Consider the following 21,940-nt stretch of genomic DNA (forward strand, 5'->3'; position numbering starts at 1 on the left):
GCAAGCAGCTGGCTGGAAATAATGCCTGCCAGTTTTGAACTTGACATTGCAAACTTCAAGTGCTGTGGTTTGTGTTTGGGTGTATCAATCCTGTCTGTCAGGCAGGTTCACCTCTTTGGTAACTAAAGCACACAAACAAACATTTGTTTTAAAATCGTGAGTTTCTCCAAAGTGAGCTATTGAATAACAGTCACCTTTGTTCTCCTGCCACCAAAGAAGGAGGACTTTTGAATGCGTGATTCCAGTCAGAAAGGGGACTGTATACATATGCCCTGTATACAGGGCAAAGTCCCATTCCTAGTGCCCCAGTATCTGTCTTTCCTGCATACCAATGGCACTCTTCTCCCTCCTTGAGAAGGATTAATTATTTCTGGCTTTAAAACCCTTCGTCTTCTTTCTATTTACTCGACTGAGTTGTAAAATTATGTCCATATTGTTTACAGAGACAATATTTACATATACGTTCTTCTTTCAGCTAAAAGGAATATATTTTTTAAAGAAAAAACATTCTGTTCCAATTTCTGTTGAAAAATATTTTACCTTACGATATCAGAAGTAAACATAAAACACAAATTCTGTGAAAATGTGTTTCAAGTAAACCGAAATACGAATAACAGATGGTGCTTTTCATCAGTCTTAATTCCTTCTTTACTTCAATTTCATCCCCATTTCTGTCATTTCCAGACAGCCTAGTACAAATCCATTCAACTGCATGACCATTCCCTTTCCATGACTACCTATCTTCTTGGCTTCACTAAAAATTCTTTTACCTTTCCGCTCCTTTCCACCTCCTATTCTTGTTTTGATGTCCTGTGTCCCTCTACAGTCAGTGCCTTTCAGTTCAGATAAAAAACAATGTTCCTAGCTTTAAGGTTCTATTACAGTTTCTCCAATTGATATGAGCTATGGCAATGTTCCCTGTAATACAAAACCAGATCCATTAACTAGACATTTTCTTATGATGCCCTTGACCTAACTCATTGAATTTGGCCTTTAGATATTATCACTTACCTGGCAAAAACCTACAGAGTTTCAGTAAAATTCCTTGCTTTTGCCCTTCTTACCAGAAGAGAATGTAGGACAACCATATTAATTAAAATATAGATGGATCCCAAATTCCCAAATTCCCAATAACATACCCCATGAGGAACGTGCTCACAAAATTCCATCCATTCACATTCCTCAGGAACTGGGTTATTTTTTCAGCTGTCTGTAGCCCTCTTGGGATTGTTAGCTGGGGACTGTCTCTGAGGAACGCAGGAACTGCTGCAGCTGCATAATGCTACTGAGACAAATCTGTTAGCACATTTCCATACATGAATTACTTTATTAAAGTATTTTAAACAGAGCTGGAGAGGCTGAGGTTCAAAACCTCCTGAGTGGTTCAAAAAACTACTAAGATGAATATGGGATTTGACAGCAATGATCTTCAGGGCACTATTACAGAAAGGAGCAATGAAAAGATTCAAGAATGATACTTTGGGGTGGTAGAGAAACAAAGAAAAAAGTATAAAGGAAAAGAATAGGAGAGAAGATGTGGCTAAAATGGAAGTTTCTAAAAATACTAGAAATCTTTGGAGACAATCTGAGTGAGCATACATCAAACATGGCATCATCCGTGTGTAGGGATCAGGGGGCTGACTTAAATTAGATTAAAATATGAGGAAGTAGATGCTCCCTCCATAGCAGCTGTCTTTTGGAATACAAAGAAAATGAAGAGAAGGGGGGAAAAAAAAAGAGAGAGAAAGGATAAAGAATAAAATACGTAGAGTTCCCTGAAAAGATGAGATGTGATGAGACAAAGCCACTCTGGGAAAGCTTTCTTTACAGGTTTCTGAAGAGTCACTGCTTTTTAACAGAGAACTCTGCTCCCCAGGAGACTCCACTACTCAGGTCTGTCAAACCTGCAGCCTGGCTAGCAAAGTGCAGCTGCCTAGAAAGTAAGTTTCATTGTGATGCTGAAAGAAGGGACAGTGTTCCTACTTTAACCGTGCTCTGTTCAAAAATGCAAAGAAGTGTCCTAGACTGGGGAAAGCTCCTGTGAAAGAGTGAAGGATTTCAAAGGGATGCACAGGACGCCAGGAAGTGTAAGAAGGAATGGATGGCCAAAGCCTGCTCTGCACAGAGTACTGGAAGTCTTTGAAAAAACTTGGAAAGAACTCTCATCATGTTCGGTAATATTTTAACATGGAGATCTGTGAAGGAAAAATTAACCTTTAAGTTCCTTACCTCCTTTGGATCTGTCTGCTTGATTACTGCATCTAAGTTGTTACTTCTGCTGAAAAGATGAAAAGAGAGATACAAATGGAAGTATATGCTCAATAGAAGGTTATTTTGAGTGTAAAGGAGGGAGAACTGAGGACCATGAATTAGCTCAATGCTCAGGAACAAAACCAAAGTTATGCCATTGGCATCTAAATGACCATTCCTTATTCTGCTGCCATCAATGACAGCAGAATCCAGCTTCAGCCAGTGATGGCCAAAATATCATCTGCTGTAAATGTGTGTGCCAGTTCTGGGCAAGTCCATCCTCACTGGACAGAATCTGCACTGTGATTTCTGTTTATCGGGCAGAAAATAAAAATAATCTGAGGTTTTTGAAGCATCAGTTTTTGTATGCTGTCAGATACTCTCTTTTATAATAAATGGAAATGAATGTGAGCCAGCAACCTGCTTTGCTACCTTCCGGTCATCCTTCCTTCTACTCATCTATGTGAAGTACAGTAGAAAATCCAGAAGGAGAGGGCAATTATAGAAACAGAGTAACAACGCGAAGTCCTCCTGAAGAGGTTTGAAAGTACACACAAGGAAAACAGGCAAATGATAATTGCCCTAACGTCCTACCTCCAGCAAGGGAGGGAACATGGCCAGGATGCACTGGATGCTGTAAAGCTGAGCCTTTACTGCCAGAGGCACTTTGCAGTTGTGGCCAGAGGTCTCACCACCCAGATGTCCCCAAGCACATCTCCCCCCCTCTCAGCATGTGTGTGCTGTTCCACTGCCTTGTCTCCACAGGAGGATTTCTGCAACATATGGGAGCATTCCTGAGCAGGGAGCTGCTGGAGAGAGCAGGGCAGAGGGGTTTGTATCTGACACTGAAACAATTCACCAGGTGCTAGCTTGATTTTAGGGATACCACAAGCTTTTTTTTTATTCTTTTTTAAAAATGTATTTATTTTATTCCTCTTACAAAAGAGAGTGGAACTTACTCAGCTCAAGTGGAAATCCACTGACTCATTCTAGGGATAAATTTGCCTCTTATGACCCGAAAGTAAGCAGACAGCATTCTGGAATGATGAAGGAAACACGCCTGAACTGAGAGCTGAGACCATGTCCAACACTCTGGTACTTACAGGATCTCTGAAAGTAACATCTGAGTTTTACCAAGGGCCTGTAAAAGCCCTTTTAGCTAGTGTGAGGCTTAAAAGATTAAGTTGTTGGTTAAAAGAAACACTGTTGAGACTAGATTGAGATTCTCCTGATTCAGCAGTACTCAGTGTGCCTGAAAGTGCTTATAAATTTCATCACTCAGCACCTACATGGATGACAAATGGAGATAGACTGGTGACAGCAGAGGTGGGGGGTGCAGCATTTCTCTTTGTTTTTTGCTCCTTAGTGAAACAAACGGCAGCCAAATAACATGCTCCAAACTCCCCCTTCTCTACAAGGTAACAGCAGCTGCAGGATGTACTTCTTCATTAGCTCAGTGGTTTGAAATGTAACTCAAAGGTCGGCTGGTATTTTTCGCAAGGAATGAGGCTAGAAAATATAATTGGAAGGCTTGATGACTGCTTGAGCCTCATCTCTTATTTCTGTGATTTCAGCTGAGAGCTAAGTGTGAAATTTTGCATACAAAATTATGTTATAGAAATAATGCAATACAAGTGACTGTAGAGCTTTTAAAGAAGCAGAAGGCAATGAAACCTTAGTTCTCACATGTTGGAGTATTATTAGTTCTCTTGATTAACTTGTACTATTGACCACTTTTGCCAGTATATTAATTTTGTACTGGTAAAACATAACAGAGCAAGATTCTTGGAATCCTGAATCCTCTATCAGAGGATAAATAAGGAACGTGCAGCAGCAACATGACCTCTCCATCCTTCACTATTAGTGTTTTCTTATTTTCTTTCGTGCAAGAAGATGCAAAACAACCTCTATCCTTTCTTTAGGCTATATATATTCTCCATGGATTCTTTAGGTGCAGAGTGAGAAATGCCAGGTTTGCTCCACCCTTTAGGTTTCTTCTCTTTAATGAACTGTTTTTAATCCATGGTCCAGCTGTGCTGGCCTGTTGTCTACATCCTCTTCATTCTCTGTGTCAAAAACACTTGCTATAGGTGCCCAAAATAGGTCCATTTGTCTTTTTTCCTACTCTGGATGTTTGAGTTCTCCCAGCTTCTTCCTCTGTATCTGTGCATCTGTTATCATTGACCCTGTCACTTTCTGCATTTCATTCACGGTGAGCACATACATCATATAGTTATGGCAATTGTGTTTCTTCATATTCAGCAGCTGTATCTCATCCCAGCAATGTCTGCATTCTGCAATCTGCATCTATGAAAACACAATAGTAAGGGACAATAGTAAAAAATTTGTTGCTGTTTGCAATGGATCTCATTTTCTGTACTTCATTGGGTTTTCTGCTCCTGAAGAAATTATTTTCTTTGCCTTCTTGGAAGATAAAACTTTGCTATTTTTATGGTGTTCTTTTGCTCATCTCAGTAATGGTCTGTTGTTATTTCCCAGAAGGGAGCCCCAGGTGGGACCTAGGCCTGAGACATCAGCTGTTTAAACAAGTGGAACGGCTGTCATTAATCTTTGCTTCTGGAGCTCATAACAGGAAAATGGAGCAAGCAGGGAATTGGTTCTCAATAAAAGAAGCGTCCTTCAGCCTTGCACAGTTTCATGTCCAGCCACTAATCAATATATATTGTTCCCATAGATCACAACAGCAGCAGGTGAGAAATTGCTTGGACTAGAGGCTTGTGTATAGTGGACATGTGAGGATTTCCCATGCACACTGCAGACAAATCAATCTTGTAGAATAAGACTCAGAAGAAGTGTCAGGAAAAGGCAAGAGATGATACCAAGGATATTTGGGAACAGACCCCTTGGGGGAAATATTAAGACAAGAAGAAAGCCTTGCTCTTCTCGTAAGAGTTCTCTTGTACTGCAAAAATCAATACAAATATGTTAGAAAATAAATCTTTGCAAAACTATTGGTAGCTCAGAGCTAACTGAAAAGTGTCACATGGCTGCACAGTAGGATCTCTTTGTGTAAATGACTTTCTGGCTAGTACCTCCAACAGCTGCACCCTCAGGTCCACAAGGAGATCTCAAGCAGCTCTTTGCTCTGACCAACTCACCCCTGCCCCTTACTCCTCTCTCCACCGCAGTTTTCTACAGCAATGCTACATTCATCAATAAAAAGTGATTCTACTTGCTCAGGACAGTTCCTGAGTGCTGTGAGCTGACCCAGCTTTCTTTTTGCACTCATAAACTAATGCAGCTGTTGAAAGTACAATTTACAACAGACTATGAGAGCAGCCCTGAGATCCAAAAGGACCATAGTGCTTAGATAATGGAATGCAATCTTCAGGATACTGCTCTCTGAGTCCACAGAGCTGGATTCAGTGTGGCAGAAGCAGTTCCCATCATGCTTCTGGCCCTTTTTTAACAGAAACCAATTCTCTGGAGTTTGTGTACTACATTTCCTATTAGAGACTTGGGCTAAAAAAATAAATAAATGAATGAATAACCACCCTGAATCATTTAATTGGATTGAATTGCTTATCTAGCTCTGAGCTATTTCATGGCCTATGGTCCACTGCTGGACAGTAGCACAAGTCAGAGCTAGCATGCACTGAACTGAGCATCCCTGCAGGAGAAGTGTAACGGGCCTGATAGCTGTCTTTTCTGTAAAGAAGAGAGGGCACCTTAAAGTGGGCCACGATAGAAAATAAAGGTTTTAATGGCTAAAAATGTGCCCAGTGGATAACACAGCCCCTGTGGTTTTCTTCAGCTGTCGCACAGGAGAGGTTAGGGCAACAGGCATTTCAATTCCCAGAAGGAAAAAAGGATTTCTGGTTATATTACCAAAAGAAAAAGTGCTGTGAAATCAGTTCTGAGAGATAAGAATTGGTCCTGAATGACTGACTGAGTAAATTTTCAGTACAATTCAATTCATATGCTCGTTTGGTACTTTCTATTTTTTCCTCATAAGCAGGTGGTGGGCAGCACAGAGAGCAGCAAGTTCTTTTTCATGATTGGTGATTTGAACTCTTCAATTAAAAGTATGTTAGCAGGTTTCAGCACATCTCTGTGATGAGGAAGATGGAAGAGTTGTGTGTAAGAAGAAAGTCTTATTTTCTGTGTGCATGAACACCTCCACTCCTGTTTTAATCCTGTCATTATTTGACAAGGGGTAAGGCACCGCAGCATGCTGGGGTCAAGGACCAAGCCATCCTTGCTCCTCTGCTTTTGAACACTTTCTAGTAAGCACTGGACTGCTGGATTGCTAAAGCAAGCCTGAACCCTGACAGTGGTTTTGAAGAAGATATTTCACCTTTTTTTTTGCTGAATGACGTGCAATGAATAGTCAGATATAGAATTATAGAATTATTAAGGCTGGAGAAGACCACTAGGATTGTCTAGTCCAACCACCAACACATCGCCACCATGCCCACTAACTATGTCCCTCAGTGCCACATGTCACTTGTCACATGTCACTCATTGACACATATCCTGCAACTGTTAATATAAACGAACTTGTTTATCCTATAAATGATAGATGGTAGAACAACCTTATCTCATGTTTTTAATGAGATTCAGTATCTTTGATGCTTAGATATTTCTATTGCCCTCCAAGCAATGGAACTTATATTGATTTGTTTTATAAATAGCCATTATACGATGGTCATGATTGCTGAGTGATTGTAAGCAAGTTTTTTCTTTTGTTTTCTCTACTTTATTTTAAATTACTCAATGAGGAGCATCTCATTGAATGGCTTATATTTTCACTACCTGAACAGTCCTGGGATGAAAAATGCTTGTTGTCTGTTGGCTGTGAGAAAAGCAGACTTTTATAGCCACGTTAGTATCAGCTGTACTCTGAGCTGGGAATTCACTGACTGTTATTTGCCAGACACTGAAACAACATTGTAAAATGGCTTGTTTCCAGCCCTGCTTTGGAAGGAGTGCATAAACAGTTCATATCGTTCAAACATATCGCATTCCAGAAAGCTAGTTTTGTTGGAAATTGGGGACACAGAGCCGTGTTGATACATCTGTATGGCTTCTGGACTACAGGTGTTATTTCAGTTAGCTGTCATGTCCTGTTAATTTAAGGGATGTTCCTATAAAACTGCCTCTCACTATCTAAATCTGAATTATTCTCTGAAGGTCCCTCTCCTTCTTTCCCTTGACTATAGATATCTTGGTAAATCTTGGTTCCCAGTAAAAGTATCTAGCTTACACATTTTACTCTAAACAGAATGCAGCCAGTCGTGTGCAACCCCTCCTTCATTAAGAGCCATGGAAGGCAATACAACCCTGATGAATTCAAAGAGATTAAAACTGTGGTTTTTCAGAGAGACTGCTAAAGTGTACAGCCTACATCAGGCTGGATCCACAGTTTGAGAAGCTGAAAATATTCTCATTTTAACAAACGTTATCACTGGACCAGAAGTGGCTTGGCCATCCTATATTAACTTTAAATGTATTTAGACAACCAATACAGTGAGCAGTCCATTGTACAAACTTGTGTGGTATTTGGGGTTGGAAGATATTTTAATCAATATTGGCTGTTCTGGAGTATAAAGCACACTGTTGCATCATTTCCACCCACTCCTAGGCCCTTCCAGGTGATGGATTGCTTCTCTGTAAGGTTTCTTATGGCCGCAGGCTGTGTTACGGGTTGATAAGCTTGGCCTTTCCCTCTTTTGCGGTCTGCAGTGGCTTAGATCTGAAATGCACATGCCCAGGCCTTCCTTCAGTTTCCCTTTACGGCAGCAATGATAAAACCTGAGACATGTATCAAGGATGTAGCATTAAATTATTTTGACAGAGCTAAGATTACTTGCCGAGAGTGTCAGTCAGGAAGAAGAAAAAAGATAGCATGAGAAGTACAGCAGCCGAGGCTGGGGTCCAGAGAAGTGACTTGAGAGGTGACAAAGCAGCAGCCTGGGCACAAAGCTTCTTAGAAGAATTAGTCCTGGTAGCATCTGCAAATACTATGCATTGAATGCTGAAAGAGTCTGAGAGTCTCTGCCCTTTGAATATCTATGGATGTTGAAGATAAGCAAGACACAAGCAGTGGTAATTAGCATCTCCCTATCTTTTGTTTACTGTCACTGATTTCCCGGTACCATGGTACATGCACCCTACTGCATCACTGCTTAACGATGACTAAATCAACTCTTATCTGGATTTCCATATGTTTGTTATAAATATTCATGTATTTAGTTTCACAACAAAGCTATAAGGTACATAATTTATTATTCCCATCCTGTGAATAAGGACCTTTCAGCCAAAAGACCATCATTTCTGTGTGTGGCTCCAATATACACTTTTTAAATGGAAATATGTCTTAAAGGAACATAGAGTCATAGAATGGCCTGAGTTGGAAGGGATCTTAAAGATCATCTAGTTCCAAGCCCCTGTCACAAGCAGGGCTGCCACCGACTGGTTCAGGCTGCCTCAGAGCCCCATCCAACCTGGCCTTGAACACCACCAGGGATGGGGGTACCCACGGCTTCACTGGGAAGCCTGTGCCATTGCCTCACTACCCTTACAGTGAATAATTTCTCCTTTATATCTAATATAGACCTACCCTCTTCTAGTTTTAAGCCGTTGCCTCTTGTTCTATCACTACATGCCCCTGTAAGAAGTCTGTCTCCAGCTTTCCTTTAGGTCCCCCTTGGAACTGGCAGGCTGCAATGATGTCTCCCTGATGCCTTCCTTTCGCCAGGCTGAACAATACCAGCTCCAACTCAGCATCACAAGTAGCAAGTGAAAATATTCTGATAAATCTGTCAGGATAAAGCTCTATCTGCATAAATTCATTAAATATTAAAAAAAAAAAAAAAAAAAAAAAAAAAAGGGGAGGGGGGCTGGAACATATGTTTGGGTTTTAGTACAAATGATCTCACAAAATGCAGTTGTGGATAGATAAAGGGGTGGAACTAAGGGGTTATGAATGCTTTCTACCTATTCTTGAAGTTGGAAATTCGGTTCATAGCATTGCCATTCGAAAAATTACTTATTATATTTGTCATTAATTCTAGTTCTTTTTAATGCATTAGCACAGAGTCTATAAAAGTTATGGGAACAGAGACATTGGAAGCTACTTCTTACACATCAGTGAAATAATGAAACTCTGTGAACTAAAAGAGGAACATGAGTTTAAAAGAACAAATTGCATCTGGAAATTTTATTTATGTATCAAAACTAATTATTGTAAGTTACACCTCAGTAGCACTTGAGGATTTCATTACAAGATCTAATTGGACTTACATGTACTATAAAAGTTTTTTATCTTTTAATTGGTAGCAGAGATCAAAGCAAAGAGAAAGAGAGACAAACTTGGTATTTGTTCCAAAAACTCATCTTCTGGCTTCATTTGCATTTACATGGTTCTTTGGAGTCGCTCACAGTGCAGACTTGTATTAGCATGCCAAGAGAGAATCTGCTACTGGTCCTCCAGTTCAGTGCTTCAGAAGTTTGTCAGAGTCATTCATCCAGTCAGATCTTAATTATCAAAGGATGTTGCTTCAAGCTCTCCTCAAGCTTCCCAGGAACATGTTTGGTGAAAAGACAAGTAGCAGCTGTTGTGCTATTTTAATGCATGTTCATGATGAGGTGCAAGCCTATTTTCCCAAGGGTGAATGAGTCCTTGGAACAGCTCATCTGAATTAGGTTTGTGGGTCTGGACCACAGCCCTTTTAATCCTCACCCAACCTGGCAGCACAAATATTTTTTTGGTTCTACATTAAGTGTAGCCAAGCTGAAACCTCCTTCAGAACCCATGGATCTTGAGAATGAGAATGGCTAACTTCTGCCTGCACTGTCCAGTGCGGTTTTGTGCACTCCACTAATGCCAGCCCATCTAACACCAAAACCAGAAGCATTCTTGCTGTTCAGTTTGGATGTTGGTGGCTGGATGCTAGTGTTACTGACATACCATACAACCAGATAGAGCAGTGGGTAGAGTTGGCTTACATGGTAACATCTCCAATATTAGAAGTAGTAAAGCAGCAGTGGGTCACTTTAGAGCCTCAGTGATGAAACCAGTGAGAGACCAGACATCGGTGACACCAAAATATCTGCTCACAAAATTCAAGCAGCGTTCTTCATCTGAGCTGAAGTTAAACTGACCAGAGTGCATCACTGGATGCTAACATCCAATATCAAACTGTAAGTGGACACAGCAACAGAGAGGGAAAAAAATTATATAATAGGGTCTTTTGAATGTTGAGCATTCATCCTGGCAGGCTGAGAAGCTGAATGAAAAAAAGCTGCCCAAGAGACTGAAGATTTTGAGTTGTAATTATTGCTGATAACTGTTCCTGATTTGATTTGTTATGTTTTACCAAATAATAGGTCTAACCTTTCTTCCTTTAAGTTTCTGTTTTGTATGCAAACTCAATGTTTACAAGGGAATTATCAGCAGTTCAGGTTTCAGCTGAGAGGAATATAATCTTCCCAGTCTTCTGCATGTTTGAGCCAGTTTTGTGCTACAAGTATAAGAAGCCTACACTGGTATTGTCCACCTAGACTGGAAGAAACCCTGTGTGTTAGAAGTATAACATCTCCCTATTTGAAACCATGCATGCTGTCATACTACCTTTCTGGTTCTCCAGCAGAAAACAGAATAAACATATTCTGAATCTGCAAATAGAAATGACCATCAGGTTGCATTTACATCACCAGCAGAAGTAGAGAGGATACAGGAGCATTATTTTCAGAAGTTGCTGACCTCCTTGCTGTCACCTTCCTCTGCCACCTTGTGGTTTTTCACTTTGCTGTATTGAAAAAGGAGACCACAATACTTACACACTGTTCTCCATAGGGTAGAATTCAATTGATTTGGGAACCTTCAGAGAAAATGACTCAGGAAAGACAAAAGACAATGCTGACCCAAATTATACCATCATTTTATCTCTATGATGGTCCTAGGATGTAACCTCCACTGAAAAAGAATCCTTCTCCCCTTGTATCTGAACATCAGAGGAGTATTAAGGAAAGTATCTCTGAGGAAGCCCTTTGATTTCTTTTTCTCCAGCTCGTTCTAGCTCTTACTCTCTCCTTAAAAAGGCCTAATGGTTTCAATAGTAGATTCTTCCCTTTCTTTTCCAGATATTAATTTAGAAGTTCAATCTCCAATTCATTTGTTATAATAAAATAACCAAGAAGTATAAAGCAATCTAATTTTCTGTACTTCACAGAGGCCGATAAAATGATCACTTTGGGGCTTTAACATAATGATAGAGTTTGAGAGATACCTAGAGCCATGCTGGAGATTCACATGTTTATGTAGGTTGTGGGTGTTTTATTACATCCTCATTACAAAAAAATTTCTTATTCTATGATGAGGAGTTCCACAGTGACTGAAAGCAGCAGATCATGCTTTATAAAAGCACTTGTAAAAGCAGCCAAGTTATTATAGAACGTATGTGCAGTTCTGTCTCTAAATTAATAGTTGCTCCCAGCTAAACAGCTGCAGAACTGATAGTGATCTGTGATACAGCTATACGTGCATTTGTTCCTGAATCATGACAGCGCGCTGCACTAGGATGTATGAATATGATTCTAAGTCAAAGAAAGGTTGCTGCTTCCCTCTCATGGCCAGTCTGCCCCAGTGGCAATGCTGGGAAGTAAATCTCATTCTTGACTTATTTTTCCTATCTGAGAAAATGTATTTTTGAGATATGATTGTCCACACTCGACATGAAACAGTCCATATTAAGAAAACTGACTGAAAAGCCTCACCTGCAGCTTGTACCTTACAAGATTGAAGAAAAAAACAGCCATGACACACAAAACCACCAGAAAATAAAAAAGACTCCATTAGCTCCTTTGCTTTCATAACTACACGTTTATTTACTGTGGTAAATCTCCTGTAAAAAAGCTCTTCATTGCATGAAAGTTCTCCTCATTCATAATCCTCTGCCTGGAAAAACCTTAATCCTCTGTTTGCACAGGGGTGACCATACTTTGAAGGGCTAAACCACTGGAAGAGGACACTTCACAGACCAATAGCCCAAAAATGCATTTGGAGCTCTGGTGTATCAACATATACATGCAAGCTGATATCCCCCTGCCTGAGCAATCATTTTACATCTGTGAAAATTAACATCAAGCTTCTCCATTTTAATTAGTTGAGTTTCAACACTCTTCATGAGTAAGTTTAAATGATAACCTAAGCAGCAAGACAACAAAAAATCAAACACTATGATATGGATATGCCAGCTCAAAATGGATAAGGCAATAATAAAACAGATTAGCATTGTGGTTTTCTTGCCAGGAATCCTAACATAATTTACATACTCGACAGGAATCACAGGAAAATAGATAGGGACATAGGATTGGCAGGGATTGCTTAAGTCATTGAGTCCAGTCCCCTGCTATCACAGGCAACCATGTCATATAATCCCTCTCATAAATCCTTTGACTTGCCAGTGAGATGCAGCGAACACAGGAGAGAACACTGCAGCTGTTCAGTAGAGCAAAGAAAAACCCACAGCCTGTTTACAATAGAATATTCAATTGAAGTCATACAGGGTTTTAATAGGGGTGAACATAAATGTTGGTTTAATTCATCTCTAACTCCAAAGTTTTCTGGCAGGTGTGAAAGGGCTATGAGTATATGATGCAGGAAAGTCACATTCCTCCTTCACATATGAAGAAGGTCTATGAGAAGTGAGTTTGGGTTGCAGCACCAGGATGGATTTTGAATCATCAATACTGGTCCAGTATTCCAATTTACATATCATTTGAGGCATATTCAAGATGACATTTGATTAGGTTGTCTGCTGGCTCCAGGAAAGCAAATCTGGAAGGAGGAATAGAGCTGGTTCTTAATTCCTATTCTGAGCCAAATATCAGAGACATTCACCTGTGACCTGTAGAGTTCTGAGAAAACCACAGGTTTTCCCCAGAAACGTGAAAGCTTCTGTTCAATATGTACGTCAGACATTTATTTTTGTCTTGCTCTATTTCAAGATACAAATACATAAGCCATTGCCAGCTGATTTGGCTGCCAGAAGGGCCAAATTCAGTGGCAAGAGAAAGGGATTAAGTGGAATAGCTCACTGAGGCTGATAAAACTAATGAGGAAACAGTCTGTATTGTTCGCTTCTATCAAGTGCACATTAAGCAGTTTAACTTCTTGCTGTTTCTTTGTCAGTGGCTGATATTTATGTCTCTGTCTTAATAGGATACGCGTAGGTCTCTCTTTCAGAGCTTTTCATGCTCTGGGATGTATTAGCAAAAATATGAGCAGTAAATAATCAAGACCTTTGAACTAGGATAGTTCCCTGAGGAAAAGAGAGCTGCTATTTATTTATTCCCTGCGGAGGCAGTTAATATTGTGAATGACCGAGGAAGAGAAGCATAGCTGTGGAGCATCTTCTCATCTATCTTGCCAAGTCTGGACAGAGAAGTGGCTGCTTTGGTCAGCAGTAGGTAAGGGCTAAGAATTCATTGGTGTCCCATTGTCATAAGTTCAGTGCAGGAAGAGGAGTGAGTAGGAAATGAGGAAAGTGTAGCTAGTCCACAAAAGTTGCCATTGTAATGCTCATGCTCAGTTACCTTCACTAGCCACAGGTTTGAAACATTTTAAAGGCAGAACTGAGATTAATCCTCTCCAATCGAGCCTTTCCAAACTGCCATGAGATAACATGGTGGGTGTAGCAATGTTCTTAAGTGAGTATTGCACTTCTACTATATATTCTGCTCTTTTTTTTACGTTGGGTGTAAGATTATATTGTGATTTCAGGTTTCCTTTATGAAAGGATATAATTTAAACTACAAAAACAGTTCATTAGGATTCTCTAAAGGACACAGAGAGAAAAGTGGCACTACATCAAGGAGCAAGTGCTTGTTTAGAATATGGTACAGATAAGATGAGGAAAAGAAAGAAAAACGGCCAGTTCACAGAGCTGAGGTACCATTCTTCCAGAGGTATTAATACAGATGTGTACATAATGAGCTATTCTGGCCTTTGAGCCTTGGAAAAGAGAGAAACAAAGAATAAATGTGGGAAGTAAAATAAGAATTAAAACACTGGCAGAAAATGATAAGCAAATGACTTCGAGTCTGTTAGTGCCAAATATATCCAGGGGGTTCCAGTAATGGCCTGACTTACCAGGAAAGCCCTCTTACTGTCTGTCACCTTGTTCAAAACACAGAATGTTGATTTTTCTGTCTGTATATCACAGTAATTTGTGGATATTCAGTAGACTAAACTTTCTGCAGCGTTCCTGACTACTTATAAAAGTGAGATGTTAGTGGGTGTTGGGTTTTTTTTGCCATATGGATGAACAGGACGGAGTGGTAACAGTTCCCTTGCCTTTGTCTGTAGACCCAAACTGGTAGACCTCAAACAGAGACTATACCCTTTTAAGGGAGGTCAAGAAATTCAGACATGAAAAACACACAGACAAGTATCTCTAAAGTAAAATAGTAGAGTTTTTGGGGGTGCAAACTGCAGAAGGCGAATGCAAATGCAAAGTCTCGAGAGGATTTGTCAGTCAGCAAGCTTAGTAAACAGTAACACTTATTTAGAAAATTCATGAAGCTTTATGTCCTTCTTCAAAAGCCTTAAAACATTTTGAAAAGCCAGAAGTATTTTCTTAAAAACCTTTCATTGTGAAGTTTCTTTGTTCTTATTTCCACTATTGAAACTTACAGCATCCTCTTCACCAAAGCATATCCAACAGCACACAGAAGTTATTTCAATCTCCTGTTAACAGTGGATCTATATTCCCCACATTTCCCTGTCACTTGCTAAGGTCCATGTTTTAAGGTCCATGGAGGACTTTAGGTCCATGTCCCTCTGAAAAAGCAAGGAAGGTCAACTGTGTACAGTATTCCTAACATCACAAAATCACAAAATCTTCACACTGTTGCCACAGTGGATGTAATTAATTAGTGTCCTGTATCTTCTGGGCTGACCAGGTGAGGAGCTGACAGGCCCTCGTCCTGTGAGTTCCTGAGTGCCTTGGGATGCCCAGACAGATATGAGTGAGAGCATCAAAGTGACCAGAAATGCAAGAGGGAAGGCAAATAAACTAAACTGCACAAGAACAGGACTCCACACACTGGGCAGGAGTGGCAGAGCCCTGCCAAGAAGTGTCACTGCTGATATGTGTCGATGGCTGCTGGTATTTCCTGAGATTAAAGGCTGAGAAGGGATAATTTCTAAGAGCAACAAAAAGAAACAAAATATAAGACAAGGACAGACACTCACTGCTGCCACATGTTGGAGAGTAGAGAGAAGAATAAGGGATAAAAGAAGCAGTAGCTAATTAAGGAGTAATGTACTTTGCGTCTCTCCCTCCTCTAATTACAGTCACGCTGGCAACTGACTTGCTCCTCTTCCTCTGCCAGGAAACAGGAATGCTGACAAAATGCACTTACACAGTGAAGGGTCCCCAGTGCTTTTCCTGCAGAGTGGCATCATCTGTCCATAGAGAAAGCACACCCTCATCACTTACAACAGAGACGCACTGTGCTGTTCTAAGGGGAATGAGACATCACCCGTTCAGTCACTAGCTTTCCTGCTCAGTACTCTCATAAATGCACCAGATGATACTAACAGGAGTGGGCTGAGAAGGGAAATGACTTGTTTCTTCTCTACCTTTCATCCTGTGCAGCGCTGCTTACCTATTTATATAGCACACTAATACAGCCTGCTGATGGTTGCAACTAGTCTACCTCCTTCTGGGCAGAATTCCCTTCTGTCTGAGGTACAAGAGCAGAGCATATTGCAACTGTGAAAATGTCACCAAATTACAGGAAGGTGAGCATTTACAAGGGAAAAAAGGAAGAAAAAGAAAAAGACCTGCTAGCCAGCAAGCATTTTTAAAGCATGTTAACAAATCCAGCTTATCTCACATGCCAGTTCTCCCCCGCCCCATTCCTATTCCCACTGAATAGACACTAATTGAAAATTATGTTTTCAGTGTGAAGCCTTTTTCTAATTCGGTCTTGTTTAGAAGCATTTAGGGATCCTATGGTTTGTTGTATTTCTGAAGTGGCTTGCATAAAGTCCCCAGGGAAGCCAACAAAGGGCACTGTCAACACTTTCTGGCAGACAGCAAGGCTTTCAGCTCAGCACAGAATATTCATGTGCTCCAAGGAGGACAGATTTCTGGGGCAGAGGATACAGATGCAGAGCTCCAATACAAAGCATCTAGCAAAATATGCATACAGGGGAAATGGTTTCAGACTAAAAGAGGGGAGATTCCGATTGGATATAAGGAAGTTCTTTACAGTAAGGTGGTGAGGCACTGGAACAGGTTGCCCAAAGAGCTGGTGGATGCCCCATCCCTGGAGATGTTCAAATCAGGCTGGACAGGACTCCGAGCAACCTGATCTAGATTCAAGTGTCCCTGTTCATTGCAGGGGAGATGGACTGGATGGGCTTTAAAGGTCCCTTCCAACTTAAATGATTCTATGTTTCTGTGAAAATGCCGCAAAGTCTGTCTCTCTTCAGGGTTCGTTTGCAGTCTTTGAGCAATCAAGGAAGAACTCAGTATGCTGAGTGTATTAAAATATTAAAGTATTTTTTTAATGAAGAAGGTAGAATTACCAATGCAGTATCATTAGATATGCTCACAAGCATGCTTCATAGTCATTAAATCATGTATACACATCACATTGCATATGCAAAAATCTTTTCATGCATTTATATACACTTCCACATAGTATGACAAATGAATATACAAATTATAAAACACTTTGTGTTTACCCAACAAAGTATGAAGTCACACACTCAGACACGCATTATGCATACGTCTAAATATTTGGCATCTGCATACCAGACATTTTTTATATAGGCATATATGTGCAGTGCATTATAAATGAACGTCTTCCCCAGTCAGACAACGCACAGGAGCAGCATGCACCTTTCAACATGCTCTTGTAGGATCTGCCTACCATCAGCCCTCCCAATAAATTTCCAATTGGTTATACCTATGTGCATTAACAAAACCTGTGTGGTTTACTGCATCTTCGAATCTATACATATAAAATACATGCCTGTATATTCATTTACTTAGTACAGCATGGTAATGAGGAGAAAAGCAATGCAATGGAATGCAGTGAAGACTTCAGAAAACAATTTATTAAACAGAAAGCCCTGCTCCTATTTTTGAGTTTTCAGATTAGTGTAGGAACTGGTCTACATCCCAAAGTTTTGCTGGCACAGCTAAGTTAAGAAGATAACAAATGAGCACATTAATTGACATTCCCATGACAACAAAAGTCTTAGAGCTATGCCAGAAGAAATCTCCTTGACAGTCTAATTTCTCTAGCTCGTGAAATGGGAGAAGGGAAAATAACATTTTCCTCTATTTTTTTAGGATAATTTGAGATACAAATTACCATCAAACTTTTTCCAACTTAGCAAAGACCTGAATCTGCTTAGGATGATTTCTCTCATTAAAATGGCTCACGGTGTTAAAGGAATGTTATTTAACTCAAATCTAGTCAAAATCTGGATTTCTGTTCAGATCTGACTGCTCGCAGACTCTTTTTAAACTACAATACAAGAACAGTACCTGCTGCAGTCTGTGGTTTCTGTAGCCACGCTCACACAGCTTGCTGCCATACTTCATCCAGGTGACTGAGACCTTTCATAAAGTGTTAACTGCTATTTTGAATGGCTATTCCAATTATTTCAGATATTCAACCCTATATACTTGGGATTTTCCTTAAGTACCTCTGGAAAATATTTCCAAAGCCTGCTAAGAATAAACATCAAATCCTTCTGATTCTTTTCTCTCTTTTGTCACCATCCATCTCCTCCCACACAGCCTGCACCATTTTCACAGTCTCATCAGCCAGCACAGATGAAAGCAGCGCTCTGTGCCATTCCAATTGCCACTGCAAACACACAGAAGCTGTGGAGATGTTCTCACAGATTGCTGCCATGTGGCCTTAGCTCTGTAACCTGCCACCATGCTGTGGATTGTCCCTCAGGGTTCTGGACATGATTACAACAGCTGTCCCACCAGCTCAGGAGTGCTGGAAGATGCAGGGGGCAGGCGAGTCAGCATTCAGGGTGGAAATTCTCTTTTTGAATGTATAATTCAAGAGGCAAGTGGTAGGGAATGTCCTGGGACAATAGTCAGCATCTGTTGGCTATCTGGGTAAAAACAGGTCAAATTTTTGGATGTCTGTGCAAGATTCGGCTCAAAGTCACTGCCACTTACTACTTAAGCATCAGAGTTCCTGAAGGTAAACATGCCGCCCATGTTTGACTAGGCTCAGTTTGGTGCAGACAGATGGGATGCTCTGCTGGAGATGGGCAGTGACATGAGAAAGGTGGTGCCAGCAGATGTTACAAGGCATGCCGCTGCTCACAGCTCACTGAGGGCTTTGTACACACATGGTTTGGAGTTTGAGAGGAAAAACACTGAATGCTCTTACACTGAATGCTCTTACAAGGTGTCAGAACCTGTTAGTAGAAATGGGTACCAATGCATTGGGCTGCAATATCTGGATGAGTACAACAGCAGGCTTACTAGTGAGAATGCAGATGGTCTGGAAACTTTCATATTCAATAAAACTGGTGATCACCATAACAGACATAAATGTTGTTCATATTCTCCCCGTAATTCCCTAGACAATTTATGTGTGATTAAATCTTCTACTCAAAAACGTACACACTAGAAATGAGTTGTTTAATCATTTGTAGCTTCAGGATAATATTAGAAAGCATTTTAGTGTCAAAAAGGGAAATGTAGCTGCCTCTCAGTAAATGGGAAGACCATAGAGGGCTACCCGTTGGAGGCAGAAGCAGTTTTGCCCAATACTTGTGAGAACAAGGTGGAAATGTGCTCTGAGCATTGTGAGGTAGCCATGCATAATTCCTTCTCCAAAGTGACAGCTGCCTGGGACATGTACGCAAGGATTCCTTATGTTCTGATTTTGTCCTTTTGCTTCATTAAACTTGTAGTTGCATTGCTTTCTTTATGCTTGCTGTGGCATTCCATCGATACTGCTATGAAATTTCATGAATTTAACAGAGTATCAAGAGACAATGCTTCATGGATGGTAGCACAAATGTTTTATGTAGTTACATGAAATATTTCACAAGATACCTGATGAGTATTTCGTATGGTCTGATTTGTGTGATTCCAGGGTTATGTCTTATTCAAGCTGTAGAAACACTTAATCAGAATGGCAAGGAATAATTCATGAAATATTGCTCGAATATTCATATGAAACTGCTTGAGATGTTTCATGACTAGCCATACAACCATTTGGGAAGAATTTTTTACAAAGCTTTCTTTTTGTACCTTCCTCAAAATATTACTACCACTTTTCAATTATGCTAATGTTTAATTCAAAAATACTTTGAGAACAATAGCTCTCTTTCCTTCTTAATGATTGTGTAGACGTGAAAGGGTTTTTCAGTAAGTATGAAACATAGGCACAGACACTGGTTTAGTTTCCCAGTTCATTAGAGCTTTCTAAACATCCTCTTCCCAGTTGTGTCTCTGCACCTCCTTCTCCTTCCTGGGAGTCTGGAAACAGCCAAAACTAAACGATGGGTGCAGATGGACAGCTGCTGTCCTGCTCCAGGATGCTGTTTGCAGGCCAACAGTAGAGGCACACAAACACCTGGAGGCAGAAGTAGGTGTCTGCCTGTGAGAATCCTTCTCTGTTTTTTTGGCTCAAAGGTTGCTTCCTGAGGTTTTTCTTGTGATAAGACTCTGAGTGACTTGTGAAGGAGGCAACTGATGGGTGCTAACTGTGTGACAATCGATATCGCTTTGGGAACATTTGCAAGCCCCTTCCCCCAGAGCTGCTTGCTCTGTAGAAGAGCGGAAGAGAGTGCTCAGGAGTGTTTACTGGCGGAAGATCTGGCCTGTGGCCAAACCGCTCCAGCTAAGTATGGAAGGCTGGGGGATGATACCATTGTATCTTGCGGAGGCAAGATGCTAGTTGTGCCCCCCTGCTTCCTCTTATCTGCTGGCAAGGCCAGAAAGATAAGAACAAAGGAGGTTCCTGCTGAGATCCCAGAGCCAGAAGCTGCCACCGCAAGGAGAACTGACTCAACCACCTTGGGTTTGATCTGTCACTCAAAGGAGAGCTGATTCGACCACTTTGGATTTGACCTGTCACTCCAAAAATAGCTGACTCAACCACTTTGAAGCATTGAAAAAGGGCCATCATCACCATGGTTGTCGTCGTCGTTGGCAACAGGACAACAATGCCTGACGACCCACCGCTACTGAGGATCAAAGACGGAACTACGAACCACGCTGGATCCATGGTGGTGACTATGTCCCTCTTGCTTCCTATAAAGACTCCTTGCTCCTTCTTTTCTATCTTTTCTATCGCCCTCCTTCCCTTCCCCTATTACCCTAATTCATAATAGTGTCCGTTCTCCCCTTCCCCAATTCCCCTAATTAACATTTGTAATAAACTGGTTGGACCAACATTTGAACCGTTGCTTCTTAATCTCACGCCGGGTATATAGATAATAAAAGAACCTCCTCTCCCTCCTATAAATTGGAGCGAGACACTGCCCGAATTATTTTCCATAACCAGTATTGTATACATGTGGATCTTTATAGTACGGGTAGAACAAACCTAGAATAAAACAATTATCCACCTCCCTTTCACAGATTCCTTTGAGCTGTACAATCTGTAGCCGCTATCTCCATTTTTAAGTTGTCTTGCCAAACATTGCACTTCACAGTCACATTTTTCTGTGCTTTGAGATGTTTGCTTTCTATTATTACTCTATGAATGGTCCAGACAAACAAAATGCAATTGGCTTTGGCAAGTGCTGAGTTTTCAATCTTTACATGGCCTTCCCTATGTCGAAAGGCACGCAGCATTATGGGCTCCAAATAATACTGCCAATTAGTGATAGTTAACATGCAAGGCATGAATGCTTCCTGCCAGGCCCTTAGCAGCTTTTGAGCAACAGAAGAGAGCTAAGATTACTACCTGGCTCACAAATCCTTAGAAGGATGTTCTGCAATTGCTACTCAACGCAGTGAGGTAAGTGGCAAAACTGATATCATCAGGCTGCTATCACACATACAAAGTCCACAAGCTGGAAAAATAGGAAAAATAAACATTTTATTTCCCTTATCTCGTTGTCCTGCTGATTTTGGCGATGTCACCGGGAACAGCCTATTGTAACGCTTTTTTTGGGCAGAAATGCAGCATGGTTCTCAATGCTGCATACAAATCGTTTAATAAAGACTCAGTACTGTTCTGGCAGACAGCCGAGGAAATAACTCTTCATCTCCTCGGGATGGCTGAGCTGCCGCCGCTGAGCCCTTCCCGACGGGAGCGGAGGCTGAGACACCCCGCTCCATTCGTGGTGGCCGAGCGCCGCCTGCTGCACGGCCCGGGAACCGGCGGGCGGCTGGTTAGAAGAATTAGAATTCGGGACTGATTGCTCGTCTGGCATAAACGGATAAATGGAACGGGATGACCTCTAAGGTTCCCTCCAATCTAAGCCATTCTATGATTCAATGAGTTGACTGCGGTCACTTTATCTTCCAATGGGAATCTGTCCCACAGAAGCTTTTCAGCCCTGGTCCCTGAGGATTCGTGCAACTAAACCACAGTTCCTGTGAGAATCTTCTATGCTTGTCCACACAGTCATAGCACAAGTCTGTTAAATGCAGCTTCATCTGGTCTGTTCTTCACCAACAGGCAGGGCAGCTGTGGGACATGAGCAGTA

The sequence above is a fragment of the Centrocercus urophasianus genome, unplaced genomic scaffold (genome assembly GCF_019232065.1).
Source record: "Centrocercus urophasianus isolate 14NV4802_14NV808 unplaced genomic scaffold, USGS_Curo_1.0 seq_14, whole genome shotgun sequence".
Classification (NCBI taxonomy): Eukaryota; Metazoa; Chordata; class Aves; order Galliformes; family Phasianidae; genus Centrocercus; species Centrocercus urophasianus.